We start from the raw sequence: 23680 nt of genomic DNA on the forward strand, positions 1-23680 counted from the left end.
TGAAGAAAAAAAATTGTTTTGTAATAAATATTATACTTCATATAGCTGATATTCTTACTGCTAGAATATACCTAGGTAACGTTTATTCCCTACAACATAGGGAAAATATCTTCCACCTTCTTAGCTGGTACTTCTTCACTCTTGAGGCAGCAACAAAATCTTTTCCCAAAGGATAACTTAAGAGAATAGTAATGGATTAAAAGGCAATTAACTTCTTGGTTAAAGACCAACACAAATTGGCATGGCTAAAACTTTCCACCACCTGTTCATTTTTTTTATTAAATTATTATAATGGACTCACTCCAACTCCCCCAAAAATAGTGTCTGAATCAGAAATACCATCATAGCTGGCATTAACTGTCTTGGGTTTTGGCAGTTCCAGGAAGTTAACTGGCATGAAGACCAAACTATCACTCCATACAGAGAAAAGTAATCTTAAAGCTGTAGTTTACTGTCTCTCCATAAAAATAGCAAATGGATGTTTGCTTAAAATGGTGTCTGCAGAGACGAAACAGAAGCCATAAAAATAAACTGTAAAAATAAGATCACTGGGCAGCCACCATCGGACAAATAGAATAAAATAAGGAAAAGCAATAGGGCCAACATCAAGTATTTAATAAGTGTGAGAGAAGATACATCTAGTTCTAGGGAAAAAAACCCACAAAGGAATAAATGAAAAAATAAAATAGCAAGCAACAGAGAAGACTCAGTGTTGTTTTTCCTAATAGTTTCATTTATTGAACAGTATAAGGACAATTTACCCTTTTTTCATGATATCATGTATACATTCTGTTCCGAGTTAGAAGAGTCTGTTCAGATGTAGGAGATAATATGAAACTATTAGGCTTTATAGATCTTCTTGTTGAGTGGTTGTGGACATTGTAATTAAGGCACAATGTATAAATCAGAGAGTCATAAATTATGAAACTGGAGTAGTCACAATGATCAAATTAAAGCTGCTGAATATCATGGACCACAGGATTCCTCCTTATGTTTTATGTCTCAAGTAGATTTTTAGAGGAAAAAGTCAATTTTTTATTATGAATTTAAAAAAAATAAAATTAAAATGCAGCAACAGATAGTCTAGTTCAGGCCTAGAGGAACAGTTTTAATGGGTGATTTTTTGTGCATTTACAATTAATTATGTTTTGGATTGGAAATGAAAAAAAAACCCCTGAATCTAAACAAAAAATGTTCAGTTCAATCTTAGAACAAAATATATGCTTTTTTTGTATCTGTATTGAAGAAAAGAAGGCTGAAAGCTGCCAGAAATGTATAATCTGTATTTTGGTCCTTGGCTAAAAAAATAACCCTGGGAACTGATTTCAGCCTTTTTACTGCTGCTCATCTAATAGCCGGATCATAGCAGCAGGCAGGAGGAGAGGATAAAGAAGATTTTCTCTTGATCCTTCCTTGCCCCTTTGTCTTGATTTTCCTTTCTGTCCTTAGGCTCGTTCAATTGCTTTTTTTGTTTCTTTCAATGGTGCATTGTTGGGATTCTCTCCTAAGTCTTGATTAATTTCTCATAAGCACCCTAACAACTCTCATGTGGCAGACACGAGTCCTAACCAAAATGAGAGCAACATGTCCCAGCCAAACAGTGAGGAGGGATGGGGATCAATTCCACCAAGGCACAGCATATTCCTTTCTTCAGTTACAAATTCTGTGGCAGACCAGCTGAATGCCTTGGAGACTTCTTTTCTTATCTGATGTCATGGGTTTTAGTCCTCCGTGGTTTCATATTTTCCAAAGAGAATGCACCTATCTGCTAGAGATCCAAATGAAACTCAATGACCTACAACAGATGTGTGCACAGAATTGTCATCAACTTCTTGTGTATTACTAATTTTTTAACTACTCAGTCTGTTCAATTCCAGATGCATTCTGATATAAAAAGAAAATTCAGTTTAAGGATTTTTTAGGAGACACTGCAGAAAACTGAAATGAAAGGGGAAAGGATGAGAAAATCAAATAGAAAAAAACTAACCAAAGAAAATTCAGAGGGTAAATGTAATGCAGAACCAAAATTTAACGTCAGGAGGGATGACGAAATATGAAACAGCTGCACACACATGCTTCATCCTGGAACCGGGATTGTGGGGAGTATTGCAAAGTGCTACAGCTTCAGCAATGGAAACCTGACTGGGAACTTTCTGCAGTCCTATGAGCCAGAAGGCATGCCTAGCCTTGAATTAAGTACAATCAAATTACAGCAAACAGAACCGCCTTTCAGCAATCTTTGCTCATTTCCTTTCTTTCTGTAATTTTAGAAGATTTGAGTTTGGAAATGTTGAATTAAACTAAGTTTCATTTTAAAATCTTTCAGACACTGCATGCATGCCACTGTATTAGAAAAACTATCTTCTCAACTTTTTTTTTTTTAAATCCATATTTCTAGCACTTTTAGGTATTTTTATGCAGAAGTGTCATAGTTCAACACCCTTTTTGGACTAGTTTAGGTAAAGTTCTCAGGGGAGCTTTTAGCTGAGAAAAAGAAAGCTGAGAGGATACCATCAAGACATACAAAATTGGGATGATTGTAAATGCAGAGCCGTTACTTGCTGAATTTCGCAGAACTAAAACTAGAGGGCAACCACTAAAACTACTAAGAGACATGACTAAATTAGAAAAAAACCCACTTTTTTTTCTCAGTGGGCAATAAACTTCTGCAATTTGTGGCCACAGCATGTTGCAGAGTAAACACTATCAGTAGATTCGAAACAGAGTTAAGCATAGAGATGTAGTTGCAGGAGAAGGCAAATGTGTATCTTTTCGGTCCCTAATTCAGTGCGACTTCCAAGGAATAAAGGGGGAATGGACTACATACAGTGGCCATGTTTTGTGTCCTGCCTAAATCGCTTTCACTTCTGTCACTCTTTAAAGCAGACCAATGATCTTAAATCTCTTTTCAAAAAACTGTGGAAAATAGAAACTTTTAGTGAATTTATCTGGATTTCTCACCAAAGGCAGCGAAACCTCAAAGGCAAGATTTATGGGGCTGTATGGGGTTTTATGGATTTAAAGTATAGACAGAAGACAAAATAAAACAAAATTAAATTTTATTTTCTATGTTTCTTCCAGACATTACTGGAAATAACAGAAGTGAAAAACAGGGCTTTCAAATAACTGTCTCAAGTTTTCAACTAACATAATAAAATATTTAGCTAATTCAGTTTTCTTTTATTTTAGATTACTGTACTCTAGATTCTGATTCTGTCATCATCAAAAAACTTGGAGGAAATTTATAACTAAATTTGGGTTATTTTGTCAGTTGTTTTAACATTTAAGTTAGCATTAAAAAGGCAGTTCCTACAGGCACATAAAAGAATAGAATTACAAGATCAGTAATGCTGCAAAGCTCCCAAATCTCTGTCTGTGCTTACTGGTAGGTATAAAAAATTCATTCATTTGCTTTAGTTTTTTTTTTATTTTGGCCATTTGGCACCACATATGAAAAACTAGATAGGTAATATATCATAATGGTAAGTCAGGATTTGAACATTATATTCCTCTGAAGTTATTTCCAGGGAAAAAAAATCACTAATCATAAAGCTGTTCAGCTACCCAAGTCCCTCAAAACACAAAGTTAAATTCCTGAGACCTTCCTGAGAGTGTAAAGAAGGGATATACCTCTAAAAATATGTACAGACAGCTCCGTTGTGCTTGTCATTTAAAATATTTCTAAAATTGCTTTAACATGAGACAAAAATTTTAGAGAATATTAATTCTTCATTTCTAGAACAAAATTCCAGATTCGTATTGTTACGGTTTTTATGAGGGGAAATATATGCAATCTTATAGATACTTTGCTCAGGCTTATATGAAATAGTACCAAAACCATATATGACTTGAAGATTTTTTTAATAAAAATTAGAAACACTGTTGTTCTTATTCAGCAAAATCTTTTTATATAGACAAGGCTTAATCATTCCTATAGGGAGAAAGCAAAATACACCACATGTGTAAACTTTATCTTAGATTTAATGTTTGCTCTTATTAGGCAAGTTGTCCAGAAGAGGTCTCAGATAGTTGCTTCCTCACACGTTTTATCTTCTGGCTATCTCATGCTTTTTGTGTTACATTAGCTGTAACCTGGACAATATTGTCAATTGTGACTCAATAAATCAGTGTAGCAAACAGCAGACTTGTGAAGAAAAGTTCAGATGTAGAAAGTGAAACAAATGGGATGGAGAATGGTGATTTCATGTTTGTCCATCATTCTTCTCCACAGATTTAGAGTTACTGAGAGGGAGAATATAGGAATATTTTAAAACCTTATTTAGATAATTCTTTTTCAGAAATTTAAATTTTTATTTAGCACCATCGTAGCAGAGGTTGAGATACTGTGTTGTAACCAGAAACCTTTTCAATATATTTTAAATTTGTATAGAGCCTTTTGAATGAGTTTTAAAGATTGATATCATCTTAAAAAGCTGGAAATAATCTCAGTATATGATTCCTTAATTTGCATTATATCACAGTGTTTACATTTGCATCAGAGATGGGAGCATGGTGACTGTGATTTTGGGAAGTGAAGTCATCTTTTACAATTACAATATAGCATGCATTTTGAAGGTATAAGTGTAAATTATGCTGCCATTTTTTTTTCCAAGAAGGAAGGAAAATTTTGTGGAATTCTTTACTGTTTCTTTTATTATACCAGACCTTGCTATTTGCTGTCTAAAAATCTCCATTTTTAAGTGATTCTTCTCCTAAAGTGAGTTAGATTAAACATTCTTACAAAGATTTTATCTTCCACCCTCATACAAAGCTCTACAATGTGAATACAATGATACGATTAGAACAACATGTGTTTGCAGGAAAACAAATGCTACTTCCATGATTGTTGCAAGTTTGTAGCCTAGATTCTTACCTTGTAATTATTAGTGATGATATTTGATTTAGAATCTTTGATTATTGTTTTCAATCACAATTAAGAAAATGTGTATCATTATGCTTCAGATTGAATACCAATAAAACAATGTTCAGGACATTACAAAAAATCTCTACTTTCCTAGGACCCCTCTGAAGGCAGACACAGATTTTTAAGAAAATTTGAGACACAGATTTTCCAAGATGTACTCTTATATTTAGGTTTCTAAACTATTGTAAAAATCTATTTTTACTTATTTCAAAGGAAAACATAAAAGAACTTGGAGCTTGCATAATGAGTTCCATCTCTCTGGAAAAGATAACATTGATAGTGAATTAATAGTTCATTTGTTCACCATGTTTTGTTTGGTTTTCTTGCTCTTAAATAGTTCACATCACCGCCGTGAAGTAGCAAGTGAATTATTTTAATTGTGTACCAATAAGAGATTAACAAAGTCCAGTTGATATTTTACCTCCCACCCTGGTTTACCACCACATTAGAACTCATAACATTAAATTTTATCTCCTCTGTAAATTCTAGGAATGTTTTTCAGCTGTGAGATTGTGCTGAAGATTAGAAGGAGTTGTAAACCACTTGGAACATCTTTCCTGTGTTCTTATGCCTCCCGGAAGCCTTCCGGAGTGGGTTGACCCTGGCTAGATTCCAGGCGCCCACCAAAGCCACTCTCTCACTCCCCTCTGCAGCTGGACAGATGAGAGAAGATACAACAAGGGATTCATGAGTTGAGACAAGGACGGGGAGAGATCACTCACTGATTACTGTCACAGGTAAAACAGGCTCAAATTAGAGACATTAATTGAACTTATTACTAACAAAATCAGAGCTGGGTAATGAGAAGTTAAATAAAACCTTTTAAACACTGCTTTTCTTTCTTCCACTGTTCCCTCCTTCCCACCTCTACCTCCTACCCCAGCGGTGAAAGGAGACAGGGAATGGGGGTTATGGTCAGTTCATCATCCATGGCTTCTTCCGCTGCTCAGAGAGAGGAATCCTTCCCTTGCTTTAACATGGGGTTCCCCCCCAGAGGGAGACAGCTCTCCATGAACTTCTTCAATGCAAGTCCATCCCACAGGCAACAGTTGTCCACAGACTGCTGCAGCGTGGGTCACTCTTCCACGGGGTGCAGTCCTTCAAGGCCAAGCTGCTCCAGCGCGGGAGCAGGGCCCCTCCCTCCACGGGCTTCCCACAGGGTTACTGCCTCCTCTCAGGCATCCACCTGCTCCAGTGTGGGCACCTCCAGGGGCTGTAGGTGGATCTCTGCATCCCCTTGATGAGGGACGAAGCTGACTTTTATTTATGCCTCAACATATGTTATTCCTGTAAGAGCTGTACATGCGCCGGCAGCGCCGTCCCCGGCGGGGCTTTGCCTGGCAGCCAATCAGGGCAGAGAAAGCTTCCACGATCGGGCTGTGACCGACCCCCTGCACTGGCCGGTGGGACAAATGCCCAGATGCCCGAGAAGAATGCCCGCGAAATTGGTCTGGGGGAGGATCCTTAGCACATAAAAGCAATTAACTCCAACACAACAGGCGCCATTTGCTTTTGGGTTATTTGGAGGGAGGTGGGGCTCGCCCATAAGGTCAACTTGGCCTCCCCCTTCGCTTCTTTTCTTCCCTGTGGTCCTGCTTTCCTCCCTGTGCCTGCTTTTCTGTGCTTTGCTGTTTCTGTGATCCAGCTCGTCACCGCGAAGACCTCGTCCTCCGCAGCTGCTGCCGCCTGCACGCAGTTGCAGCCCCCAGCAGCCGCCGCCGTCCTCAGCCGCACCCCGACTCTGAGAACCTGCAGCTGCTCCAGGAGCACGCCTGTAACCACAGCAGCCTGTTCTCCGCCGACGGAAGGGACACGCAGCCTGCTGCTGTTTGGAAATTGTGCCCAGACCGCCACGGGAGCTATGCAGCACTCACGCTCCGTCTGCTGAGCTGGCGCCGACAAAGCGCTCAGGATTCCTTGTGGTAGCGCTGTCCTGTCTTCTGTTCCTTCCTGTTTATCTCTATTTTCCCTCTCTACTCTCTTTTCTATCCCCCTTTGGTAGGAGCACTTACCCTTTTCTATCAATAAACGGTTCTCAGATACGATATTGCCGCGCTTGCGCTTTATTTTCGTCCGAGAAATCTATCAAGAAGAATCCTTCCCGACTCCCCGTTTTGTAGCGGAACAGGACACTCGTGGATCCCCATGTGCTGCGGGGGCACAGCTGCCTCACCATGGGCTGCATCACAGGCTGCCGGGGAATCTCAGCTCCGGTGCCTGGAGCACCTCCTGGCCCTCCTTCTCTACCCTTGCTGTCTGCAGAGTTGTTCCTCTCGCATGTTCTCACTCCTCTCTTGTGTGTCTGCAATTACAACTGCACAATAACTTTTCTTCATCTTAAATCTGTTATGACAGATAACACAGAGGTGTTACCACCATTTCTAATTGGCCCAGCCTTGTTCAGCAGCACATCTGTCTTTGGAGCTGCCGGGGGCTGGCTCTGCCACACATGGAGGAAGCTTCCAGCAGCTTCTCATAGAAACCACCCCTGTAGCCCTACTGCGACCAAAACCAGGCCAAGCAAACACTTCCTCAGGAAGGCCTGAAAAAAAAAAAAAGGTTCTAGAATGTTTAGGTTAACTTATTTATTCAATGCTTAGGGATGTCATGTGCCCCCAGATATAAACAGATAGGGCACATCAAGCATGTATTTGATCATGTATTTTAAGAAGCACTCTCGTATTCATAGCAGGCATTTGAAGTTTCAACAGTAAAATAGGTAAAATTAGAAGTAAGGTATGCAATACTGCTCGATAAGGTGATTTATTTCTGATTGCTCTAACTGGACAAAACTTGAAATGTTTCTCTAGTCCACTGACTACAGTGGGACTGATGTAAGACATGCAAACTGGGTTCTGGCTGAACAGCATAACAGTAAAAAAAAGAATTGAATGATAAAATAAAACATAATGTAAATTTATAGTGAAAACCAAAATATATTAAATGCATGCATCTACATAAGGTAGCATTACAGCCATTTACCTGATTTAAAGGTGATCAACAACCAACAACATGTGATCTGTAAAATAATTCAAGTATTAGTTTTCTCTCTTTCTCTTTTTTTTTTTTTTTTTTTTTTCTGTTTTAGGTGGGGTTTTTATTACCTGAAATTGTATGATTTTGGTTTTCATTGACTCAATGGCATTTATTTCCATAGCCAGACTAATAATTCAGGTAACAAGTGGCTCATGGACTTGGAAACAACTAAAGTTTTTTGTTTCTAAATTGCTGGCATGTCTCTCTCTCTTCTAAATATAATGGCAAAATATTTGGCACTCAAGAGAAATGCATAAACTAGATGCATCTGGTTTACCAGAAGTCATAAGTGAGATGACCAAGAAAACACAAAGCCATCCCCTTTCCTCTAAGCTCTCAAACCCCTGATCCAGTAATTAATTTATTCTAAACTCAATTCAAAATTTTCAGGACTTTCTCAGAGGTAAGAAGGGAAAGTTATTTTTCTTTTTTTAAATTCAGCATTGTCATAGTTAGAATTTGGATAAATATTTATGAAAGTGGTAGAATAAGCATGATAGAATATTTCCTGAAAATACATACTCTTATATTCATACACAATTAGATGTGTGTGCAGTGCTTGTCCAAGAAACAAAAAAAGACAGTCTTGAAAGCTGTTTTTTAATTCCTTTCTGTTTTTTTCCAAGCTGCTGGCAGCAGAGGATATGATTGAAATCTTGCTGTACTGCTGGGTAAAGCACCTACAATAAATATCTAATTTACTTCATCTTTGGTTGTAAATTAGAAGGGATTCTACTGTGGGTTCAGTCATGCACACATATTTATTTCTTAATTAAAACGATGAAATTCTGAAATACTACTGAGGTATCAGCCGAGACTGCAATAGCCCCAAATCTGACTTTTCAGTCCTCTGTCCACAGTCAGGTTAGTTCAGGGATATAGAAGTTCTTGTGCTGTTAAGCTGTGTTTTTGTCACAAATCCACCTGAGTCCCTTGTTGGATTATCTGCTTGTGTGGATTTTCTCTCTCAATTCAACCCGAAGGTTTGAAAATCTCTGGAATTTGATATTAGCTGTGAATGGTTTTGGAAATTTATATTTAAAATATGCCTGCCACATACTTGCTTGTGGCAATCTCTTTTAAGAAGAAATTCCCTAGTCAGTCAAGATCCAGAGGAAAATAATTAGTAGTGTAGTAACACTGGTGTAAGGCATCACTTATATTTTTGACATGTGTAGCGGCAGGACTGCTGCACAGCCTCCTGTGGGCTCCAGAAATTTGCTCACAAAGTAAGGTGCCCTCCCTGTAGTTCCTCATGCATCTATGCAGAAAAAAATTTCCACTAAAGATATTCCTGCATTTCTCTCACAGAACTGAGAAATCATTTTGTCATATGAAAATTTGTCAGACTGTATCTGTAAATTTTCTGTGTTTGGAAAATAAATTGTAAGTCTAGCCACCATTAACATCCACAAATTTAGCAGTAGAGAATATTTTACTACCTGATCTGAATATATCAGTTCTAAAGTGGTTCCTTCACTGATGCTGTAAAACACCTTCACCCCTAGAAGTTCTTTCTAGCTACTACTCTGATGTTGTTTATATTGATTTTCTGTGGTGGTGTAGAGATGGAAGGAAGGGTGCTGCTGATTTCCTATTGTATCTGCACTACTTGGGTTACCCACGGCAGTGTGGATATTTATAAATGTTCACAGGCACGTGGTCATTGCATTATTCCAATATTGTTACCTTTACTTTTTTATTTATGCTGATATTTTGACCAGAACTTTTATACTTGTACGCTAAAAATGAATCAAGTGAGGGGTACTGCTGAGGTAATACATTTGTCACGGTACTTTTAGAGGAGTTACTGACTACTACAATTAGTAGTTTTAGGGCAAATAGAGTTTTAAATTTTTTTGAAAGTGTGGAGCATATCCAGCAAGTCCTCCTTTGGTTTCATAAAGTGCATGCAGCTCGCAAATTATTGAGTCTGAAAAAAGATACCCAGAAGATATAGTAGATGAGAGAGGGAGGGAAGTGAGTACTTTGAGTAATAGTTTAGAGATGTAGCACAGAAATCCTTATTAACATGAAGGGTAACATGTTGCTCCTTGCATCTGTGGCAAATACGTGGTTTAATAGTGAACTCAGTAACAGGAGCACCTATCAATGTGGTTTATCAAGAGTGGCCAACATTAATTTGGCTAATTAGTGACTAACACTGGAGAGTTTAACTTTGAAGTATTACATTCAATGAGGCCCTCTTACCTAACACTGGAACAAAGACTTTCTAAGAGTTAATTCCTCGGCGATAGCAAATCAGCACAGGCATCATTTGTATTTCTTAGAGACTAGACACCAACTTCTAAGAGGGATGCTCAAAACCCCTCAAAGCATAGTGCCTGGAAAGCTTTAAGTGCACAGAAGATAGTAAGAGAAGGCTTTAAAAGGGCAGCTGAACACTGAGTGGGAATAAAGAACAGATGAAGTGGTGAAAAGGTGAAGCAGCTGGTTTCATTTCTTTTTTGCAGTCAGTTTTGGGATGAGAGTGAGATTTCAGCTTGCTGGTGGATCTGTTTCTTTGTGGCTGCTGTATGTTGTCTGTGTCATGTTTTGTCTCCATGGTGTTAAAATAATAATTCGTCAGTTCTTTGATAAAGAAGTGAGATGGAAACCAATGGAATAGAGGAAATGCGTTAATTTTTGCTGATGGTTAGGTATATAGTTGTTTTCTCTGGGGTGCCAGTGTTGTTTTCTTGAAAGTTTATATGCTGTTGTCTGGGTTTATTTTCTCTCTGAATTCCTTTCCCTTTGCTAGGAGTGTTGTTATGTGCCAGTTTATATGCTGTTGTCTGGGTTTGTTTTCTCTCTGAATTCCTTTCCCTTTGCTAGGACTCAGATGCTTTATCCAGGTAATGCATTTTAAAATTATTAAAACATATTTTATCTGAAGGTAAGTGTTGCTTCCTTCTTTTCCAGGCTTCTGAAAGAGATAGAGAAAAGTATGAGGATTCAAGGCAGTGCCATTTAAGTTTCTAAACTTAATAAGTAGAGAGAAGAGATCTCGCTGCTTCTTTGTGTCTTCCACTATCCTGCTCATAATTCTGTTGCACAGACAGTCTGTGATGAGAATATACCACTTTACATTCATCTTTTATTTTTTCTTGTATCTCTGTGTATTGTTTTTCAGAAAGAAGATGAGGGTGTATGAAGCTAAATCATTTAGGAAAATGGATATTTGTAAGAATACTTTGTGCTTGTTAGGAAATCTGTACAGTTCTTACGATTCTTGGTTTTTGGAGGGTATTAGGGTGTTGGTTTCTGTTGTTGTTGTTGTTTGGGTTTTTTGCATTGGGTTTTTTTTTTTGTTTATTTGGGGTTTTTTGAGTGTGTGTTCCATGAAAAAATTTTGAGCAGTCAGTCCAGGTAATGCATTTTAAAATTATTAAAACATACCTTATAAATAATAAACCTACCTTCCACAGCTGTGGACATTAATCACCCTGAAATGCCAGTGATTTTTACATGTTGCAGTGGGTTTTAAGTTGACTCTATACATCAGGATGAGGGGAAAATATTTTAGAAAGGTGCTGTTTTAGCACTTTTAATATCTTGGCTACAACACCAAAGTTAATGAAAAACAAAGTAAGTTGAGATGGTGTTTGCAATGTATTACAAACAAAAAACTTGGTATTTTGCTGCTTTCCCCTTTCCAGTTATCTGCTGGATGGCTGTAAACTATATTAGCTCAGAACCAAGCAATCAAAGGTGGTTTGATCAAATGAAGTTACTTTAATATAATTAATATTCACTAAATAGAGCCATAACTGAGGGATTAACTTAAAAATGCCTTCCATGCTCTTGTACCTATAGGTGGTTTGTAATTTGTGCCTCCTGCAATCATGTGGCTTTCTTCAAATTGGGGGTTACTTAGAAACATGCAGTGCATTTTAATGCTGCTGGTACCAATTCACATGCTCTATAAGGCTTTCTTTCTTTTTCTTTTCTGTTTTCTTGTTGTTTTTTTGGGGGTTTTTTTTGTTTCTTTGGTTTTGTTTTTTTTTTTTGTGAGGATGTCTTTTTTACTTGGTTTATACTTTTGATCTTTCCTTTTATTTTGAAACATTTTTCTGGATTTATTTATTCACTTGATTTGCTTCTTATCAGGATTTGAAAGGGGTCAGGGATAGAGTAGGTAAGAAAGGGGGAAAAATATTAGTATATGTGAGAGAACTGTATTCTCTCTTACTATTTTCTGTAGAAGATGTCCATTGATGGTTAACTAACTCTTAGGTACGGCGTGACTCTTTGCTATTGCGAAACATGTCAAAACTATGTTACAAAAAATTTTGAGTCATATTGTTTATACAATTTTACGAATCTCTCAGTGAGTGTACTTCAGATGTGAATTTTGTAAGGAAAGACAAAAATAATTGCTTCCTTGTAAAATTCTGTATTTCTTTTCAATGAAGTTGTCATGGTTTAGCCCTAGCCAGCACCCCCACAACCACTCACTCCCCCACCAGCAGGTTCAGGGAGAAAATGGGTAGGGTAAAAGCCAGAGAACTCATGGGTTGAGATAAAGACAGTTTAATAGGGAAAGCAAAAGCAATGCAGACAAGAAAAGCAAAATGAGGAATTAATTTACTGCTTCCCGCGGCAGTCAGGTGTTCGGCCATCTCCAGGAGAGCAGGGCCCCATCACAGGTAACAGTGACTGCAAATATCATCACTAGAAATGTTCCTCCACTTCTCCTTCTTCCCCCTGCTGTATACACTGATATATAATGACATCATATGGTCTGGAATATCCCTTTGGTCAGTTGGGGTCACCTGTCCTGGCTGTGTCTCCTCCCACCCTCCCAGGCACCCCCAACTTCCTCACCAGCATGGCCGGTCCGAAAAGCAGAAAAGGCCTTGGCTCTGTGTAAGCCCTGCTCAGCAATAACAAAAACATCTCTGTATTATCAACCCTGTGTTCAGCACAAATCCAAAACACAGCCCCAGTCCAGCCACTGGGAAGGAAACCAACTCTACCACAGCCAAAACCAGCAGAGAAGTCCTTACTGATTTATCTTGTGGACAAACTGTCGTTTGCTTTGTTTGCACACTTTGTGTTTATATAAATACAGTGTGTTTGCAGATCTGATCTGAAGTAGTCCATCATGCATGAGAATAAATCCTACATTAAATGAAATCTTTCAACAAAGGAACCTTATGAAATATAGGAGAAATTTCATAAATTGCTGTTTGTTTTTTCTGAATAAATAAAATAGTTTTTGTTCTCTTACATCACTCCAGAAGAAACTTGTTAAATTCTTAGGATATCAGAATGATGTTGGTTGGTTAGTGGGTTTGATTCGGTTCAATTTTGGTTTTTCTTTTTTTGCTTGAGGTTGAGTTTGTCTGGTAAGGCACTGCTATCTTATTCTGGCTAGATTTGTTCTGCATTCATTTCTGAGAAGCAAAAGAACTCCTAGGTGGACCAGACTGTACCTAAATAAAAAGTATTTAAAAAAAAAGAAAGTATAAATAAAACAGGAAAAACATCCCTTTCTTTCTCTGCAAGGTCAAATGCTTAATCCTTTTTCTCAGATTATACAAATTCATCAGTGCCCAGCGGGCCTGCCTGTCATTGCCCTGAACCTTGCACAGTCACTTAGCTGGTACAAAATAAGTGGAAAGACATGTAAAATGCTATCAAATCAGAAGGGTTTTCTTTTACATCAATTCTATAGCAGCATAAAGGACTACATAAATTACAGCAGAAAGGGAGGGTTTTTTCATCGTGGCACTGGATGCAAGGTAGACCCTTGGTATAAATTCAGCAGTTCCTTTCCATTTTTGTTTGTTTGTATGAAAGACTTGAGGTTTTCAGAAGAAACACTAATCTGAAGTGTTAGAACCTGCAAGGCTCTGTCTGAGTCATTCTGACAGGTGAGAGTAAACAAGTATAAAAATGGAAAGTGTTTCTCTACAGACAGTGGGGGAGTTTCTAGCTAAGTGTGGAAAACAGGGCCATCTTCTGATGCTTGGTAACTATTTAATCTTGAGTTTGGGCTGAACCTGACTTTAGCCAATTTTTTAAATTTGTTAGGTAAATGGGCACTTTTCACAGAGAAAGTCCTAGATGACTGAACTCTACAATCAAAACCTCTGGTGAACTAACTTGTCTAAAAAGATTTCTTTTAACACAAAATTCCTTCTTTATCATTGCAAAAGTGATAATAAAGTGTTGTAATTACTTCATATAAAACTAGATATTTCTAATTAATTTATGATTTTTTTTTTCTCTTAAATATCCTGGACAATCTTTCCTTGCAAGTAGAAGAAATCACTGAATTGTTAGGGTTGTAAGGGACCTCTGGAGATCACCCAGTCCAACCCTATGGCAGAGGCAAGGTCAGCTAGATTGGGTTGAGCAGAAATGTGTCCAGGTGGGGTTTGAATGAGAGAGGGAGACCTCCCTGGGCAGCCTGTTCCAGTGCCCTGATACCCCCAGTGTAAAGTTCTTACTCATGCTGAGGTGGAACTTCTTGTGTTTTAGTTCATGGCCATTGCTCCTAGTCCTGTCACTGGGCACCACTGAAAAGAGTCTCTTTTCTCTTGCCACCTGCCTTGGAGATATTTATATGCATTAAAGAGATCCCCTCTGTCTTCTTTTGTCCAGACTAAACAGGTTCAGCTCCTGCAGTCTCTCCTCGTAAGAGAGATGCTCCAGACCCCTTGTCATCTGGACCCTCTCCTGTAGCTCCTTATCTTTCTTGAACTGTGAATACCTGAACTGAACAGAAGGCACTAGGTGCAGCCTCACCAGGGCCTAGTAGAGAGGCAGGATCACCTCTCTTGACCTGCTGGACACGTGCTTCCTGATGCGCCCAGGATACTAGTGGAACTGAGAGAAGAGTCATAATTGTGCTCATCTTACCAATTTTGCTTTTCTTTTTCTTTGTAGTGTCCAAATCATAAATCTATTCCCCTTATTCTATGTAACTTGTAATCTTGATACGCAGGAGAAGCAAAATGTACCTTGCAAATCAATTGTCAGCCAAAGTGAAGTGGAAAGGCAGATCCCCCAAATGTGCTTGGGTCCTTGACCTGCTTTGATTGATGGATACGCATGACTGATGCAGTGGCAGGGGGCGAAAGTAGTTTTATTTAACCAGGGAATTGTCTGTGTCTGAGAGTGCTACTTATGTGGGGTGTGTCTGTGAATAAATATTTTTCAATTTTGTATGTCAGTGGTGCCTCTCCAGCTGAGCTGAATCTCTTGCCAGGAGCAGTGCTGAACAGAATGTTGAAGGGGGTGTCTCCTGGGCGTAGGAAGGGCTGACGGAAATTCGCTTGAACACATAACCTGACCAAACTCAGTGTTTGTAAAAATAAACAAAAAACCAGCCTTGTTTGAAGGACAGTATTGTGCTTATGTTTTCTAACAAATGAGGTAGCTCCTACTCCCTCTATTACAGTGTGGCTTTTTTTTAGATTTTGGGGGTTTTGGGTTTTTTAAGGAGATCCATCAGGCTCCATCTTTTGTCCATTAGGCTGTGGAAAGCTAACTGGACACCGTTTGAGCATTTTGTTTGGAAAGAGTAGATTTCTCCCAGTAGTGGATTCTGTGGCATTATCCTAGCTAATCTCAAAAAAATCCCTTTCCTCTTGTACATGCTGCATGGTGGTATTTCAGGCTTATCCTGTACCATTAAGGTGGTTAGGGTACCTCCTAGTGAAAAGTAGCATTCGGAGGCTTCAGTAACCCAAGAGGAAAGAGGCAGTGAAACTGAAGAGAGAAACAAAACCATTCATTATCACAGCATTTAAAATATAGCAGTTGAGTTCTTAAAATATTGAAGCATTTTAGATAGCTGCTGCACCTCAGCTATGAAATACTGCTCCTTGACTGAAATGTGATAACTGTGTGAGAACTGTTAAACTAATGTAGGCTGGCAAGTTTTGTACAAGGGTATTTTTACTTTATAAGATATGTTTGGAGTTGCTTTTGGTTATTATCTTCTGTCTTCGGGTAAGTCTTTTAGACATGCACTTACGATGTAGCTAAGGGGAGGTTTAACTGAAGTGCTTTTTTATTTCAGGAAATTAATGCTTGCTCAGCTTAATCCTTTCTCTACTTCACTGTATGTCTGCAATATACTTAAGAGGCTAATAGTTTAATGCCTCATATTTTATGGGTATTTTGATGATGTTTCAAAGTGTTACCATTTGAAATACCTTAGTAACACTTATTATTCATGATGTTTGAATGAAAATATACAGGTAAGGGTAAGTCCATGACAGAGCTGCCATTGCAGCTCTTTTCTGAATATTTTCCTCAGGATCTGGATAAATATCTTTTTCTCAAAAAAATCTTCTCCATGCTGATTGTGATTAGTGCCCTCATAGGAAGTAATTCCCTCATCTGTAGCTCCTAATTCTGCAGTCGCCAGCATCTGCAGTGTGTGGAAATGTTGTGCTAGTGTTGGCTGTCATGTCACCTTTTGCACCTCTTCCAATACTCTCACCTTTTCTGATTATCTTCTGCTGTCTCCACAGCCTGTTTGGATTTTTCATTGGCTACCTTTTTCCCTGCTGCTGCCTCTCAGACCTGCCTGTGCTCTGCTCACATATCACTTTATTGTCTCAGTATTGAGCATCATTTGGAAAGTGCAATGCTGTCTAAAGTTATAGTCTTCACTGGCCAATCTATCAGGATGAGGGATAAAGATTGCTTGGCAAAAGCTGTGACCTTTATAATGATAAATACGTTGTCCTATTCATCACAATAAATATAAAGCATTGTCCTGATAGGACAATGCATCCTCTATGAAGAGTACTGTTATTCTTTGCCATTTCTATGTGTGCAGGGCCTTTTTTTGAGAATTAAATGGAAATAAACACAAGCATGAAGGCTGAATAAGACAGATTAATGTAATTTAAGATATGTAATTAAAATGCCATAGACAGGAAATTTATTTCTATTAAAATAATTTTAGAAAGCGTTTTTCTATACTAAAGAGATAATTTGTATTTTTATGGCTTGATTAATACACTGTGATGAAATTCTAAAGCTGCAAAGCATTAATTGTCATAGAACTAAGACTAAAGTCTGATATTTTAATTCTAATGGGTTCACAGCAGTTTAATGGTGTTCAGTTCTGCATATTTCTGTGTGTTTTAAGCAGCAGAAAAAATTCTTTGATATTAACAAAGATAAATTGTTTTAAATTTCAGCATGTTTGATGTGTAGGGCACTGGACTGTGACTTAGAATATCTGGAGCCCAATTTTGGCACCTTTTCACTATTCTCTAACATGATCTGCACCAATTTCTAACCTTCACTTTATTTTGAGTCTTTTCTATAGTTTCAATGGGCTCTATGGTTGTTGTCCTTTCAACCTGTTTATAAGATTTCAACCACCTTAGGGTCCAGATCTTGGCACCTTTTAGGAATATGAGAAAAAATAATAAATATTATATAAAAATATGATTTTGTATATAAATAGGATACTGATAATCTATTCACTATCTACTCATGATACTTCTCTTTTCTTTAGCCCCCAATTTTATGTCCTTAATGTTTATGCTATGCCGTTTAAATGTTTTGCAGACATCTTTCCCATCAAGAGAGAAGGAAATATCCTGCAGATGGAATTTTGGTTTTGACAGTGAAATTCAAACTTTTTGTAAGATTCAAAACCAAAAATGAATCACTGAACAATAAACTTTATATTTACTGACGGTTGAATATCTACCACAACATACTTCTGTTCATGACTAAAAATGGCAATTTTATGCTGTGGAAAACCAGTCACCCCCAACATTCCTACTACTTTGTACTTTGAAAGTAACCCAAGGATCAGATTTTAAGCCTGCAATTAGTAAGTATTTTCTGGGGTCTATGCACTGAAGATAGAGGTGCTTCATAGTAAAGAAAACAGAATTCATGTATATGATGAAGGAATTGTGGGCTGAAATCTAATCAGTAACAGTGTAATGGAGGTTAGACTAGATTGTAACATTGTTTTATTCTGATTTTAAAAATTTAGTAACCAAGCTGATTATATCTTCTTTTGTGCTCAAAGAAACATCACTTTATGATCCCTTGCTTTTGAAATGAAGTATTAAAAGGTTTCTAGTGCACTTAAAATACAGGAAACTTTAAGAGTAGGAATTGTTTTTTTGTTTCTTTTTCTCCTAGTATACATGCTATGCAAAGTTATCGGCTTCCAGGTGGAATGATTGGAATTCATTCTTTTTTATGGTTTCAACCCAAATTTGTCAAGTGGACCTTTGTGGTATTATGAAATAGTGTAATGGTATTTTCTTTTTACTTCATAAGTTTTATTTTCCTGCCTCAACCATCCCACTTGCAACAAAAATTATTGGGGGAAAAGACATGGGTTTTTTCAATGTTATTTTTCCTCTTAATAGTAGTGGGATATGTTAGGGTTTGGGGGGTGGTTTGGGTTTTTTTTGGAAAAAGAAAATAACATTTAAAACAGGCTACAGGTCCCTGAGATGCTTTTATTTGTAGTAGTTTACTCTAAATTTGTAAACAGGAGGCTGTAGCCTCCATTTGTCTTTTTCTTTAAATAAATGGCTTTCCAAGCTTTGTTTTTACTGCTTAAAAGTGTGGAAGTATTTAATGTTCACTTAAAACTTGCTTCAGGCAGTGTCTGTGAGTTTTTCTGCTCATGTAAAGAACAACAGAGTATTTCAAACCAGCAGTGTTGTTGTAGTGTTTGATACAGAAACATTTCAGCTACATGTATTTCTATCTATATATCTTCAGTTTCCCCTGGAGCTTCCATCAGATAAGTAATGTTTGGGATAAATTTAGATGGAAGAATAATAACAACTCAAAAAAGTATAGTTTACATTTTTGAGCAAACCCAGTTGTGTTTGGTCCTTAAAGATTTAATTAACTCTGATTTTCTTTGAAATTAGGAACAAATTGTGGGAAGATTTTCCTGACAGCTATTTAATGACATAAGTCTGTCCTTTGGCATTATTCAGAAATATTTTATAACTGAATTGCTCTGATGTGTTTTCTTTTCTCTTATACCTCAACATTTTACCAGAAAAAGAGCTATCAGGTTAATGAAAAATATTCCAGTGTGTTACCAGTCTCTTCTTAACACAGATGTGTTCAAATTATGAAAATGGTTTACTAAGAGGGTTTATCTGGAGCTACTATCAGTTTGATGAAGGCTGAACAGAATACAGCTTCAGGCATAAACACTCAATTACCTGAGCAGCCTTTTTCCACTATTATTTTCAATTTGAGCCAGAAACCCTGTCCCTGATAACTCATAACCCATCACCCAGTTTCTTTGGTTATACTGACCCGAGGGTAGAAATCAAATCTGTGCTGAAAAGTTAAAGAAAATACAAAAAATACTCTTTTTGATTTGTATGTAATCCAGGAAAATTTTCTCACTCTGCTGGGACTTCATTGCTATGAACTTTTGACCAAATTTATCAGGCTGATGAAGATTTGGTAAAGCTTTAGAGAGTACCATTAAATTCCATACCCATGGAAATTAAAATTACTTCCGTGTCTTGCACAGAAAGTGAATGCAAAGTTGATAATAAAAGTGCCTTCTATTAAAGAAGATTGCTTATGTCAAAAATGTGCATTTTAATCTGTCTGCCTTTGAGCCCATTACGTTTTATCAAACTAGAATATATTGGAAGCTAAGGAAAAAATGAATTTTAAAAATGAAGCCTAACACTGAGATAATGTGCAAAAATGGTAGCCAAGATGAATCTATGCAGAAGTTGTGAGTTCCAGAGCCAAATAAAAATGGTTTAAGGTTAGAAAATGATTTGAAGGAAAATGATTAAGTGTTAAAGATGGGGAGATTTGAAATTAATTTAAGTGATTTCACATTATTGAAATCTGCTACCTGGATTGCGCTTCCTCATAGGTGTGGTAACAGAATTAGAAGCAAAGGAAAGCATATATCCAATCAGGAATAACTTTTCTCTGTGTTTGGTTTCACTTGCGGTTTTGGCTCATATCATGCACAAAGCCCCATCCAACATGGCCTTGAACACTTCCAGGGATGGGGCAGCTACAGCTTCTCTTGGCAACCTGTTCTGGTGCCTCACCACCCTCAAAGGAAAGAATTTATCCCTAATATCTAATCTAAACCTATTCTCTTTCAATCCTTTCCTCCTTGTCCTGTAACTACATGTCCCTATGAAAAGCCCCTCTCCATCATTCTTGGCTCCTGTTTCTCAGATCTCAGATAAAAAGAAATAACGGATAATTTCCTTGCTTGTTCTAACAATTTTTGTGGGTTTTTTTTGTTCAAAAAAACCCTCCATGACTATTGCTACTGCACCCCTCCACCCCCCCAAAAAAAGGTTTTGAAGGAAAATGATATTGTTTCAAGGAAACAGATTTAGGAAGTAAACAATGACAGGAACAGATATAAGCAACCAGAATTCTTTGCCCATTATGCCACGAAGAATATAAAGTTTCGTCTGTTAAAATAGAAGTAGTACACGATTGTTGTCCCCTTCTCTCCCCAAGGCAGAAGGTATTGATATCTGTGTATGTGCACACAGTATACATTCTAAAGCAAAACAAAAAACCCTCTTTCTATACCAGAATCTTCTTAGAAAATAAAAGAGGTAGAAAAAAATCAGAAGAGTAAAAATAGGATGAATTCACACTTATTTTGCGATTTTTTCTCCTTCATCAGTTGGACAATACTTTTGCATAGGTTGAGTAAATACACACAAAAATAAGAAATAGGTCTTTTTATGAATCTTTGATTCTTCAAACAGAGACAGCATGAATGGGAGACTTAAAGCCATATTTCATTTGCTGGTAGAATTCACTCATGTTTTAGAATACTATGACTTGTGATAAAAATCAGTTCTTTGCATCTTCTGTATTGTAGAAGGTGGGAAATTCCTCTTAAATCCAGAGCATCATTTGCTGAGTTTAGGTTTGTGTTGGACGCCGCTGTTCTTGGAAACTGTTTTTCATGTTGCACTCATAGTCATTTTATGGGTAGCTTGTTTTTTATCCCAGATGGTTTAATAACATTTCTTTAAATGAGCAATCATCTAAATGTGTTTGAGGAGACTTTGTGAAATAGACTTTTTAAATTTCATTTAAAAAAACCCCATAAGTCTGTGTTACAAGAGATGTAAATTCCCATAATTGTGTCATTTGTTCGCAGTGGAATATATATATTAATTCACCTGTGAGAGCTGAAATGTAGCCATGACTTGCAGTGGAAAATATCTGTGGATTGGCAGAGTGGGAAGAAGGAGATCTGTGAGATAATGAGACCCTGAAGGGGCTTTTGACAGAGAGAGGCATGTGACAGTTAATAAGCATACACTTCGCGTTCCAAAAAGGCTTGGATATAATCTGTAATATGCTTCATGTTTCTCTGAGAAACCACTTCATACTATGATTTGTTTATTTATGGTTATGGTAATTAATATTTATACATAGCATGGGTAAAACAAACAATCTTTTTTGACTCTTCAGAAATGGAATTGATTTCCCCCTAAAATAGAATTGAGTCAATAAAGAGGAAATCTTACATTTTTGGCAGGTCTGCTAAATCCTCAGAATGCTATAGATGTGTATGACCTGGATAAAAATAGTAAGTGTATATATAGTTTTTATCACTTAAGTCCTTTGAGCATCTCCCAGAGATAAGAAACATTTGTCACATTTTTGAAGGGGTTTTCATTGACAAAGGCTTCAATCATGCAGAAAGCTGTTTTCAGATTTCCATAAAACAAAGAGGACACCATTTACATGATAAATTGCTCCTAGACAACAATCTTAGCTGACTACCCAAGTGCTACCCTGTGATTCTGTTATCACTGATTTGTCCTTCAGTTTTCCACAGAATGAAAATGAAGGACTTGCAACTAATTGTGCCATGAAAACAGAGCTAATTTGTTCATACTGAGAGAAAAAAAAAAAAAAAAAAGAGTATCAGCCATTAGGGTAGAGTGTAAATCATATCATCTGCAATAACAAAGCATTATTAATGGCCATAGTGTCCTACAAAGAGTCAGAGACTGATATTTTGTAGTAAAATTACTTCTTGAAAGGTCTAACACATTTTTTAAAAGCATGAAGCCATGTATTTCTAAATGTCTCTGAAAATTACGTGTCTTCCAACAAGAGCTATGAGTCTCTGTTATTTTTTATCAGTACCAGTCAAGAGGAGGAAATAAAGTTAATATATATAAAAATATATTCTGGACTCCTGTTATTACCAAATTTTATTCCCATGAAGATATCTAGTTTCTAATATTTTTTTAGTTTTAATCTATCAAAATGCAAAACAAGATGGTAATGGATACTTTAACTAGTGTCACACTGAACTACTTAGACTGCTCTGAGTACTCTGTTTTATCTATTCTCACCCAGAGTGACAGTTCAGAATACAACATTTCTTACCAAAGGAGAAAACCTGACCTCAACAGAGAGTTCAAGAATTCTCTTCTTAAAGATGCCCTTTTTTTTTTTCCAAAACCATTCTGGAATAAGATTAAGGGAGGTGGGACACCAGTGTAGATACTTTTAGCTATTTTGTTTGCTGTGAAATATATTTTGTGTAAGTGAATATTGTCCCTAATGTTAGCTGTGCCTTTTGTTCTATGATTATCTGCTCTTACCCTTTCATCTTCCACATTTTTATTTTCAGGAGATGGTTTGTTGTTGTGATTTTTATTTAAAATAAAAGCAAGCTATTTCCTGCATTCTTAACTACCATCTTTTTTGGTGTTTGCAGTTTCTGTTGTTATTGTAAGTAATCTTTTGATTAAGAAATAACATTAGGAAAATAAGTTTGAAGATGAGGAAATACTGCTTTTAACTTTGAGTTGATCAGTGTAGTTTAGGTCTGTATAGTCTTGGTTTTAAATTAGACTTGGGTTCAATTGCTGACCAAAAGATTTTGAAACAGATTGATGTTGTGATCTTGTCTCAATGAGAAAATGGTAGAAAATAAATATAATGGAAGCGGGAGAACTAAAATTAGAAAGAAAAATGTCATTTCATAACTTTGTGTTCCAAACAACTGGTTCCAAGTCATTTGCTCATATTCCAGTCTATCTCACTACACTCACTAAGCAGCTACTACAGCTTAGATGTCATCAGAACTATAGACCTTGAGAAGTAGTAGTTGCAAGAGTAGCAGGATAAAGCCATAATTGATATTTTACTGGCTTTATAGTGAAGATTATTTTGTGCATTTTTTTCTTTCAAATTTGTGAAACCTAAGAAGATAATAGTCCCTTTTTGGACTTTTAAATGAAACAAACACAAATCCAAAGACAAATATAAGAAGGTTAGAGTTTCAGGATTGGTTATTTATATGTCAGCACTTCTAGAGAGATGTGAAAATTGACCTTTCTTGAATTGCATCCAGTAGAAGCAAAACTGCCTCCTTCGCTTGCTAAAATTATTCCATCACTTTATCTTTACATTATGGGATTCAGAAAGGTGTATTCCCTGACTGTGTGACTGTTTAATGTTTTTTGGTTTGGTTTGGTTGGTTTTTTTTGGGGAGGGGGTTGGGGCACAGAGAGAGGGAAACAAGATCCCATTTCATTCTGTCTTCCTCTTACCATTATGAAAGTTTCATAGGAGAGGAAACTTTTTAGAGGCCAGGAGAAATTCTCACTATATGACCAATAGGACTGCAGTTTGATTGTGTGCTTGACCAGGGCTGAGAGATGCATGATGAGAGTTGAACATTTCCAGAGTCTGGATTTTATTTTTTCTTTGTAG

The sequence above is a fragment of the Corvus brachyrhynchos genome, unplaced genomic scaffold (genome assembly GCF_000691975.1).
Source record: "Corvus brachyrhynchos isolate BGI_N302 unplaced genomic scaffold, ASM69197v1 scaffold147, whole genome shotgun sequence".
Taxonomy (NCBI): Eukaryota; Metazoa; Chordata; class Aves; order Passeriformes; family Corvidae; genus Corvus; species Corvus brachyrhynchos.